This window comes from Phocoena phocoena, chromosome 9, assembly GCF_963924675.1.
Source record: "Phocoena phocoena chromosome 9, mPhoPho1.1, whole genome shotgun sequence".
NCBI classification, from domain to species: Eukaryota; Metazoa; Chordata; class Mammalia; order Artiodactyla; family Phocoenidae; genus Phocoena; species Phocoena phocoena.
The window spans coordinates 30,951,011-30,963,382 of NC_089227.1; the positions used below are offsets into that span (position 1 = coordinate 30,951,011).

Here is a 12,372-nt window from a genome sequence, read left to right on the forward strand (position 1 = left end):
AAATGTGACTACCTCCCTTTGGAAACAGCACACAAATATGTAACTGAAAATGGCAAGCACTCTCATCATCTATTTGTGTTCCTGGTATAACAGTAACACAGTAATATAATCATAATAGTAATGGTTAATAATAACAATAGCTACCATTTATTGAATGGTGCCAACCACTGGGCTGAGAATATTTATACACACACATATTTTTTTCTTTTTTTTTTTTAATTGAAGTAGAGTTGATTTACAATACTGTGTTAGTTTCAGATGTACAGCAAAGTGATTTAGTTATACATATATATTTTTTTCAGGTTATTTTCCATTTAGATTATTATAAGATATTGAATATAGTTCTCTGTGCTATTCAGTAAATCCTTGTTGCTTATCTGTTTTATATATAGTGGTGTGTTTCTGTTAATCCCGTACTCCTCCCCCCTGCCCTTTCCCCCTTGGTAACCATAAGTTTATTTTCTATGTCTGTGAGACTGTTTCTGTTTTGTAAATAAATTCATTTGTATTATTTTTTAGATTCCACGTATAAGTGACATCATATGGTATTTGTCTTCTCTGTCTGAATAATTTCACTTAGTATTATGATATTTTCTAGGTCCATCTGTGTTGCTGCAAATGGCATCATTTCATTCTTTCTTATGGCTGAGTAGTATTCCATTGTATATATGTACCACATCTTCTTTATCCATTCATCTATTGATGGATACTTACTTAGGTTGCTTCCATGTCTTGGCTAGTATAAATAGTGCTGCTGTGAACACTGGGGTGCATACACACATACATTTCTTTTTTAATGTAGTGTTATCTTTAAGTACAAGTCATGTCACTTAGAGATCATTTTATCCACTGCTCTGTTTGGCCGCCAGTCTCTTGCCTCTCTCCTCAGCAATGGTAAGGTGGATACAGTTTCCATGGGGAAGAGAGATCCATGGTTTGTTGCCCAGTGTCAGATTTGATGAAGTCAGTAATCCTGCCAGTCTCCAAATCAATTTGAATAGTGTCATTCATCTTGATGAGGGGACCAGGGTAGCGGATGGTGTGAGCATAGTGGGTCACCAGATGAGGGATTCCTTTTGTCCCCACAAAGATCTTTCTCACTTTGCACAACTTATATTTGGCCTCCTCTGGTGTAATATGATGAACAGCAAAATGACCCTTGGTTTCATAGGTCAGATGAAAATTCTCTCCAGTCTTGTCAACGCTGATGACATATATAAAACCAGTAGGGTAGGTTATATCAGTGTGGATATTGTCATCAATCTAAATGAAACGTTGCATGCAGATCTTCTTTACTTCATCTCCTGTTAGGGCATACTTAAGTCTATTCCTTAGGAAAATGATTAGGGGGAGACGTCCCCTCAGCTTGTGGGGTCCTCTAGATGGACAAGGAACAAACTCACCAGTCAGTTTATCCAGCATCCAATGCTCTGGAGCTGCTATGCGCTTCAGTTGCTTCTTGGGACCACGAGCCATGGCTGCGCTAGGCATGAAAAGAGCCACACATATATATTTTTTTTAATTATTTATTTAATATTTTATTTTTGGCTGTGTTGGGTCTTCGTTGCTGGGTGAGGGTTTTCTCTAGTTGCGGCGAGCAGGGGCTACTTCTCATTGCGGTGCTCGGGCTTCTCGCTGCGGTGGCTTCTCTTGTTGTGGAGCATGGGTTCTAGGTGCACAGGCTTCACTAGTTGTGGCACGCAGGCTCAGTAGTTGTGGTGCACGGGCTTAGCTGCTCCGCGGCATGTGGGATCTTCCCCAACCAGGGCTTGAACCCGTGTCCCCCGCATTGGCAGGGGGATTTTTAACCACTGCGCCCCCCGGGAAGTCCCCACACATACCTTTTTAAGCCTCATAACAATGACATGAGATAGGGTTGAATATCCCCATTTTATACGCAAGAGAACTAAGGGGGAGGTTATGGGACTTGCCCAATTTTACACAGCTGGGAGTTAAGCTTTGAATCCTGTCCACTGATTCAGAGCAAGCCTGCTGAATGTCTGTGGTGTGCTGCTCTCACTGGGCTCATGACCTCACCTGCTACAGATGAAGAACAAGGGTGTGGAAAGGGAGTGGGAAGAGAGATGTCTTCTAAAGGCTGAAACTGATCACCATGCGGGAGGATTTCAAAGTTCATTTGTAAGAAGACAAATGTCAAGTTAGAGTTTTAGAGAAACATTATTGTATTGTCAAGACTATCTGGGGTCAAATCCAAGCTTTACCATTTTCTAGCTGCATAGCCCGGGACAGATTATTTCTGCTGTCACTGTCTCCAGGTCTTCCTGTGTAAATAGAGATAATAATAGTCCCTACCGCATAGAACTACAGGGAAGATTAAATGAGTTAATGGATATAAAGCACTTAAAACAGTGGCTGAAATTTTATGTCATTGACAAGATGTTGAAATAATAGGGGAAATAATGTGAGTCAGATGAGCTTGGGTTTAAATCCTGACTCAGCTACTTAGCTACCGTGTGACCTGGACCAAAGTGTTAGACTTTGTGTACCTAATGTATGGCTTGCATTAACAAACAGGTTTTAAGAATATGACCTGTTTTAGCACTACAACATTACCCCTTCCCCTACAATCATTTCTTCCTATTTTGATAGGTCTGATTGATAAGAAGTGACTTATTAAAATCAGGTTGATGCTGCTTTGAGTATAGCGGCTCAGATTCCTCTACCTTAAAGATAAGTAGACCTCAGTATATTATCTCAATTAATGTCTGGCTAAAGGATTTTCACAAGTGCAACATTTAGTACTGAAAGGAGGGGGAAATGTTAGTAAAGGTGGTAACAGTTATCCACCAGGTATTTCATCCTCTGAATCTCTCAGCAAAGGAATCTGGATACTGAGTAGGAGGCAAACATATGTGCCTAGTTGCTTTTGCTGCTTGTAATAAATATCTTTAAGCAGAAGTGCTGCTACTGCTACAGTTTTGGGCAGTCCCCCAACTGTCCCAATACTTTCTTCTTCCAAAATCATTCCTCCTCCCTATCTTAAATAGATCTTTTTAGAGTATATGGTTTCTTTAGAGCCCTGTTTTGGGCCAGATGCTACCTAAGAGTGAAATCTGACAAATGAATTCACTCAAGGGTGTTAGTGACCGGTATAACTGCAGCTTACAGTAAGTGACCAGAAAGAACTGCAACTTACAAAATTAGATACATGAATTTCTAACAAGAGTCTGGGTGGGTAGAGATGTTAGAGTTGGAGACTCTCTAAGGCTCCTCCCGTCTCACGTGGTCTGCTTTCCATCAGAAAGCTTACATTGGCCCCGGTGTACTAGACTTCAGTATATGTACCAGTTTACACCCCAAGCAAGCTAAGAGGAAGGTAGGACTCCAGTGGGGCTGTAGAGATTCACTTCCTTTGGTTTTATCTCTTTATTTGGGGCAGGGTCTTTTCCCTGGACATAAGCCAAGCACATTTAGTCACACCAAAATATCTTTTAGCCTGAATAATATGAACAGTTATAGCTATAATTTTATCTTACAATTATTCTTTTTTCTGTTACCTAAGGTTAAGCCTGCTCTGTGGTGAAATTGTTATTTTGTAAATTTTTTATCATGAGAGACCCAAACTCCAAATAACTCAGGCCAGAAGACAAACTGCTGTCCTGAAATCGCTCAAGCTATGGCCCAAATGTCCACCTACCTTTAAACTTTATGGAGATGGGCTAAAAATATTTCCACTTTGGTAAGCACCAGGGGTTCAGATGAGTACTTATGGGAACCATGATTTGCTGGACTGCCATTCTGCTTTCTGAGATAAAATGGTAATCAATTTTTAAGCCGAAGACTTTTTACAATGCAACTGACAGGCCAAAAGCAATTTTCAGTTTTTCACAAGGATCCAGGGAGTAGAGCTCCCTACCACACCAATAAACATTTCTTGGCAGCCGCTTGCTAGATGTGCCTAGAGCTCTCGGCAGAAGCTATAATAAACTCGTCCTTCTTCCCTCTATCACACCAGCCATTCACAGATGATTTGTAGTGCTTTCTGAGAAAGGCAATTCTCAGCCCTAAGGGACATCAAAATGAAAAGCACACCAAATGAAGTATTTAATTTCATCAACCCAAGAATTAAGTAAAAAGTCTTTTTCTCTGTAGGGTTTATAATCGCAAAGAAGCCTTCTGTTAGAGAGACTTGATTACATGAGCCCTTGTGAAATAAACTCCTGGCATAGATTATGTGTCATTTAAAATAGTAGCAGAGAATAACATTAGAAGGTAAACTTGTTCAATTCATTCCTTATAAGACCACATGCATTTTTTTTACCATAACAAATAGATCCTGTAATATATCAATATGATAGAAGTTTATTTCTTTTCATTTTTTAAATGAATAGACTCTTTTTTAGAGTAATTTTAGGTTTATAGAAAAATTGATTAGGAAGTACAGAGTTCCTACCCACTTCCTCCACTGCCTCCCCCACCCCCGCCCCAGAGTTTCTCCTATTAATAACATCTTGCATTAGTGTAGTACACTTGTTGCAATTGAGCCTATACTGATCCATTATTATTGACTAAAGTACTTAGTTTACAATAGGGTTCACTCTCTCTGTTGTCCATTCTCTGGGTTTAAACAAATGTATAATGTATGTCGTATCCACCATTACAGTATAATACAGAATAGTTTCACTGTCCCAAAGATCCCTGTTCTCCATCTATTTATTCCTTTCCTCCCCCGACCCCTGGCAACCACTGAACTTTTTCTATCTCCATAGTTTTTTCTTTTCCAGAATGTCATATAGTTGGCATTGTATAGTATGTAGCCTCTTCACACTGGTTTCTTTCACTTAGCCATATGCATTTGTAGGAGAGCAAAATTGGCCATCCCAAAATGTCTCTTTGGCTTGTGGTTTATTTTGAACTGAAAACAATCAAGGCCTGAAAGACTCAGGAAGAAACTTTGACCTCTCTCTTAGCTGCCTAAAGCATTTAAAGGCCCTGTTTCCAGAATAGAGCTGTCACCAGGGATATATGGAAAGAATATGGGGTAGGTGTGGTAGGGGAAACCTGGCAGGGCCTGGAGATCAGAGTCCACTGTGTGTCCCATTGCCTTTGAGTGGCCCAGAAAACATTTGTTTACCAAACATTTGCTTTTCCAACTTCATGTGAATTGCCTTCCTCTGCTTTGAAGTCCCAAACTACTACTTTAAACATCCTCTTTTGTCTTTAGCTGAAGAGGGCATTTAAGGTGAGGGTTTCAGCCATTTTGGTGGGTTACTCAGTTTTCCTGGGTCTCTCCCATGTACACATGTTATTAAACTTTTGTATAATTCTCTCCTATTAATCTGTCTCATGTCAATTTAATTCTTAGACCAGCCAGAAGAACCTAGAAGAGTAGAGGAAAATTTCTTCCTTCTTAAGGTTCATCTAAGTCTTTGCGTGACTTAACAGTTTATTCATTTTTATTGCTAAATAATATTTCATTGCATGGATTACAACAATTTGTTTATCCATTCACTTACTAAAGGACATCTTTGTTGCTTTTGGCAGTTATGAATCAATTTGTTCTAAAAATTTGTATGCAGATTTTTGTGTGAACATAAGTTTTTAACCCAGTTGGGTAAATACCAAGGAGCATGAGTGCTTGTTCATACATAAAGGTATGTTTAGTTTTATAAGGAACTGCAAAACTGTCCTCCAGAGTGACCGTAACATTTTACATTCCTACCAACAATGAATGAGAATTCCTGCTGCTTCACATATTTGCTAGCATTTGGTGTTGCCAATGTTTTGGATTTTAGCCTTTCTAATAGGTATAGAATGATATTTCACTGTTGTTTTAATTTGTCCACATGCATTTTGAAATGTCTCAAAGCATATTGCTCCCTCCTGACCTGGGGTTCTTAACCTGGAGTTGAGAGATGGGATTTAGACCCTTTGTGAAATGGTGTGTAAAATTGTGTGTGATTTTTCTGGAAGAGATTTCTCAATCACAAAGATGAAGAGCCATCATTTTAGAGTATTTTATCATTTTTTAGAAAATGTAAATCACTGTTACAATATTATCATATTCCACGCTTTTAAAATATATTTATTTATTTATTTTTGTCTATGTTGGGTCTCTGTTGCTGCACGCAGGCTTTCTCTAGTTGCAGCGAGTGGGGGCTACTCTTCGTTGCGGTGCACAGGCTTCTCACTGCGGTGGCTTCTCTTGTTGCATAGCACGGGCTCTAGGCACGCGGGCTTCAGTAGTTGTGGCTCGCGGCTCTAGAGTGCAGACTCAGCAGTTGTGGCACACTGGCTTAGTTGCCACGGCATGTGGGATCTTCCACGAACAGGGCTGGAACCCGTGTCCCCTGCATTGACAGGCGGATTCTCAACAACTGCATCACCAGGAAAGTCCTATGCTTTTTAAAAGGTTAGACTACAGGCAATTACGTTCATGATCGTCCAATACATTTGTAGAACATCTTTAATGTGACAAGCATAGTATTAGGCACCACAGAGTCAAAGCTCAAAAACACGTGATCTCTGGGACTTCCCTGGTGATCCAGTGGTTAAGGCTCTACGCTCCCAATGCAAGGGGCCCGGATTTGATCCCTGGTCAGGGAACTAGATCCCGCATGTGTGCTGCAACTAAAAGATCCCCCATGCTGCAAGGAAGATCCCGCGTGCCACATCTAAGACCGGGCACAGCGAAATAAATAAATATTAAAAAACAAAACAAAACAAAAAACATGATCTCTGTTCTTAAGAAATTCTGGCTGATGCAACTCATATTATCAGGCAGTAATCATAAAGGAAGCCTCAAAGACTGCTGTGTCTTAGCATTCACAATTACCTCTGGATGCTCAGTCCTGCTCGTGCCAGTAGATGTCATTGTAGTGTAGGCCAGCTAACTGATCAGCTACCCCCAAAGACAAGGAATTCAGAAATGTCTTTTTCACCCCTTGATGCACGATGCACATACATGTTAAAAAGACATCATGTAGATTTTTTTTCTCTTATTGACAAAGACATAGAGCCACCATAAGTATAAAACTGTGGTTATTTTGAAAGTTAAAGGAGATTTTGAAGCCTAAGTAAAAAATATTTCTGCAAAAAGAATATACATAACCAGTAACGTTATAAGTCTTAATATATAATGTAGCTTGCAACTTGAGACTATTAAGCTTTCAACATGATCTTGAGATTTATTAAGGCTTGCATTTAAACAAGCAACAATGACCATTACTTATACTTAATACCATCTTGCTTTTCTCCTGTAAAACCCACAGACAGATTGAATACAGTGAATACAGTAGCAGCGAAAGATTTAAATTTTAGAGTTTATGACATATGTTGTTTCAGAGAACATTATTCTGTTAGGAAATAAGAATTTTGTACAAGGAAAAGCTGTACAAAGTGTAGCTTTTTAAAGTGCTCATTCATTCATGAAATAAATTATGCTAATGCCCAAGAATTTCCAAGCCTTGTACTAGTATTGGAAATACAAAAATAAAAAAATTATATGCTCTGTCCATAAGGAGATTATATTCTAGTGAGATAGAATTTGGATTTTCCTTTGTTTTTTTAAAACAAAAATTAGGGTAGCAATTGCATAGACGAAGACTCAGCTGGAATTAACATGTGTTTTTTGGCTAGTCCCAAGCCAGGAAGAGACCAATGAGGTACACTAATATATAACTGTGCCAAGGCTTAGAGTCTTTTCTTTAATACTAAGGGGCTGGGGTTCTGGATTCAGTTACTGAACCAATGAGTATGTCTACCTTACTGCTTGTCATCCATATCCTAAAGAGGCTTTGTTGATGCACACTATTTTTCACATAGGGAGTCATTTTGAAGTGGCTCTTTTGTTCATCAAGTAAGTGGGTGAAAATTGTACTGAGAGGGTTGACATAAGAAACTCATTATGTTTTAAAAAATATTTATTTATTTATTTGGTTGTGTTGGGTCTTAGTTGTGGCATGCAAACTCCTAGTTGCGGCATGCATGTGGGATCTAGTTTCCCGACCAGGGATCGAATCCGGGCCCCCTGCGTTGGGAGCATGGAGTCTTAAGCACTGTGCCACCAGGAAAGTCCCAGGAAACTCATTTGATGAGGCCAGCATTATCCTGATACTGAAACCAGACAAAACCATTATAAGAAAAGAAAACCTGCATAAACATAGACCCCCAAATTCCCAACAGAGTATTGTCAAATCAAATCCAACAATATATAAAAAGGGTAGTACATCATGATCAAGGGACTTCATCTCAGGATGGCAAGCTGGCATAATATTGAAACAAAATCAGTGTGATTCACCATATCAATAGACTAAAGAAGAAAAATTATATGATCATCTCAATGGATGCAGAAAAAGCATTAAACAAAATTCAATATCCATTCATGATATAAACTCTAAGAATACTAGAAATAGAAAGAAACTTCCTCAGCTTAATAAAGGACGTCTATGAAAAGCTTAGAGCTAACATTATACTTAATGGTGAAAGACCGAATGCTTTCCCCTGTGATCAGGAACAAGGGAGGATTGTATAGTCTTACCATTGCTATTCACCGTCTTACTGGAGGTTGTAGCCAGTGCAACAAAGAAAGAAAAAAATGCAAAGAAATTGAAGAGGAAGAAATAAAACTGTTTGTATTTACAGGTGACATCACTGTCTATATAAGAAATCTCAAAGAATTAACAAAATAGCTACGGTAATTAATACGTGAATTTAGCAAGTTTGCAGGATACATGCTCAATACACAAAAATCATTTATATATATATATATATGCAAAAGTTGGAAGGTGAAATAAAAAATGTCACTGTACAATAGGACTAAAACCATTAAATGTTTATGTATAAACCTAACAAAATATGTGTAAGTTTTGTATGCTGAGAACTATAAAATATATATCTCTAAAGAATGAAGTATCTGAGTTCATGGATTGGAAGACTCAATATTGTTAAAATTCCTATTATTCCCTAATTGTTATAGATTCAGTGTGATCCTAATAAAAATTCCAGCAGATTTTTTTCTTTTCTAGAAACTGGCAAGCATATCCTAAACTTAAATAGGAAAGCAAAAAGTATAGTCAAAACAATTCTGCAGAAGAATGGCTAAACGAATGGTTAAACAATTTTGAAAAAAAGATAAAAGTTGGAAGAATCACAGTACTACCTGATTTCAGAACTTGCAAGAGTAATCAAGACAGGGTGGTACTGGCAAAAGGATAGACACAAAACACTGAAACAGACTAGAGCAAGTGTTGTCAAACTACAACCTAAAAGCCCAATCTGGCCTGCTGTCTGTTTTGTAAATTAAGTTTTGTTGATACAAAAAAATAGCCAGGCTTATTTATTTACATATTGTCTATTACAGCTGCTACTATGCTGTAATGCCAGAGTTGATTAGTTACAGCAGAAACTGTAGGGCCTTTGAGCCTAAAATCTTTCTTATCCTTCCCTTCACAGAAAAAGTTGGCCAACTCTTAGAATAGAATCCAGGCATAAAACAACTCATATATGGTCAATTGATTTTTGACAAACATGCTGAGGAGAACGTGCAGACGTGCAATGGAGAAAGGATAGACTTTCAATATGTGCTGTTGCAACAAGAGATGCTGGACGTATATGTGCAAAAATGTGAACCTTGACTTATACCTCACACAGTATTAAAAATTTAACTCAAGGGCTTCCCTGGTGGTACAGTGGTTGAGAGTCCGCCTGCCGATGCGGGGGACACGGGTTCGTGTCCTGGTCCGGGAGGATCCCACATGCTGTGGAGCGGCTGGGCCTGTGAGCCATGGCCGCTGAGCCTACGCGTCTGGAGCCTGTGCTCCCCAACGGGAGAGGCCACAACAGTGAGAGGCCCGTGTACCACAAAAAAAAAAAAAAAAAAAAAAAAAAATTAAAATAGATCACAGACCTAAGTGTAAAACCTAAAGTATAACATTTCTAGAAGAAAATTGGTGAAAATCTTTGTGAACGTGGGTTAGGCAAAAGTTTTGTAAAGAGCATCCAAAAAATGCAAACCAGAAAAGAAAATGTTGATAAATTGGGCTTGATCAAAATTAAAAACAACCAGTCTTCAAAAAGCAATGTTAAGGACTCTCTTGGTGGCACAGTGGTTAAGAGTCCACCTGCCAATGCAGGGGACATGGGTTTGAGTCCTGTTCCGGGAAGATTTCACATGCCACGGAGCATCTAAGCCCATGCTCCACAACTACTGAAGCCCGCGCATCTAGAGCCCATGCTCTGCAACAAGAGAAGCCACCACACTAAGAAGCCCAGGCACTGCAACAAAGAGTAGGCCCCGCTCACTGCAACTAGAGAAAAGTCCACGCAACAATGAAGACCAAATGCAGCCAAAAATAAAAATGAAAAAAACAGAAAAAAAACAAAGAAACAATGTTGAGAGAATGAAAGAGAAGCCACAGACTGGAAATAAATATTTACAAAACACTATCTAATAAAAGACTGATTTCATTAATGTGTAAAGAACCCTGACAACTCAATAATTTACAAGCAGACAATCTCATTAAAAAAAAAAATGGACAAAACATTTGAACAGACATTTCATACAACAAGAGATACAGAGGGCTAATAAACACTGAAAAGATCATTAGCCATTAGGGAAATGCAAATTAAAACTACAATGAGATATCATCACATGTCTCTTAGTGTCAGCGAGGATGCTGCGCCACCAGAACTCTCATACGTTGCAGGTAAGATGAAAAATGGTGCAGCCACTTTGAAAAAACAGCGTGGCAGTTTTTTATGAAGTTAAACATGTACTTACTACGTGACCTAACTCATCTTCTAGGTTTTTACCCAAAAGAAATAAAAATATATGTTTACAAAAGACATAAATGTTTATAGAAGCATTATTCATAACTATCAAAAGAAATGCAAACAACACAGATGTTCATTACATGAGAAGGGATGAGTAAACTACAGAACATCCACGATGTGTACACACGTACTGTGATACATTCCATACAGTGGAATTCCATACTATGGAATACTACTCAGCAACAAAAGGGACAGATCTCAAATGCGTTATGCTAACCGAAAGAAGTCAAACTTATAAGGCCATATGCTATTTGTTTCAATCTGTATGACACTCTGGAAAAGTTAAAACCATAGGCACAGCTATAGGCTGGGGAGCGATCACAAAGGGGCACCAGGGAACTTTTTGGGGTGGTAGAAATGTACACTATCTAAAATTGTGGTGGTGGTTATGTGCCTGGATGTATTTGTCAGAATTCATAAAATCACACATCTGAAAAGGTGAATTTTGGGTATTTCCTGGTGGTCCAATGGTTAGGACTCTGTTCTTTCAGCTGCAGGGAGTGGCCAAAAAAAAAAAAAAGTGAATTTTACTCTCCGTAAATCATATTCCAATAAATATGACTTTTCAAAATGGCCATCAAGTGAAAGAATGATTTTGAGTGAAAGTCAAAAAGCTGACTGTCTTGTGCTGGGAGGAAATCCAGGATTCAAGCTAGAAATTTAACACCAATTTTTATTTTTTTATTTATTTATGGCTGCGTTGGGTCTTCGTTGCTGCACAAGGTCTTTTTCTAGTTGCAGCGAGCGGGGACTACTCTTTGTTGCAGTGCACGGGGTTCTCACTGCAGTGGCTTCTCTTGTTGTGGAGCACAGGCTCTAGGCGTGCGGGCTTCAGTAGTTGTGGCATGTGGGCTCAGTAGTTGTGATTTGCAGGCTCTAGAGTGCAGCAAGCTAGAAATTTAATTTAGAAGAAATCCAGAAACCCATATAAACATTTCCATAGTCAAACTTTTGGATCTGTGAAGTCTCAGGACATATACCTTACAAGTATCAAGGGGCTCTGGTATGTACTATAAAGTACAAGAATCTATTTTTCACATAAGAGACTTGTGACCATACAAGGGAGGAGGTTGGTAACTCTCCCTAGAGGCTCAGGACAAGCCTAGTAGAGATAATGATGTCACCTCTTAAGTAGCTTCTTGAAGGATGAGCCAAGGATAAAATTGAAGAGAAAAGTATTCTAGACAGAAAGAACAATCTAATGAACTAAGACTTGAGGGGGTAAGGTGTATTCTAGGAAAGATAGGTATTATGATTTTGAAAGATTGAAGAACAGTTATTCATTGTACTGCATTTTTAAACTTTTCTCTTGCTTAATTTGTTCCCTTCACTTATTCCACATATTCCTGAGCACCTACTTTGTGCCAGATACTAGGTAACCTTTAAGGAGTTAAAGATAAATAAGCTGAGATTTCTGTTCTCTAGGAGCTCATGGGCACACACACACAACTTACTAGTGTAAGATTCTTAAATAGGGATATGTGCATGCATGTGCAAGTTGCTCAGAGAATAGAGGGTCTAACTCAACATGGTGGCTGTGAGCAACTGGCAGTGAAAGAGTAAACAACCAAAAGAATA

The 12,372-nt window shown here is 38.7% G+C and overlaps 1 pseudogene; it reads right to left on the reverse strand.

Annotated features, from left to right (window-relative positions):
- Positions 1–842: 842 nt before the first annotated feature.
- LOC136128153 (small ribosomal subunit protein eS4, X isoform-like) lies at positions 843–1,476 on the reverse strand (annotated as a pseudogene).
- Between the last annotated feature and the right edge of the window lie 10,896 nt (positions 1,477–12,372).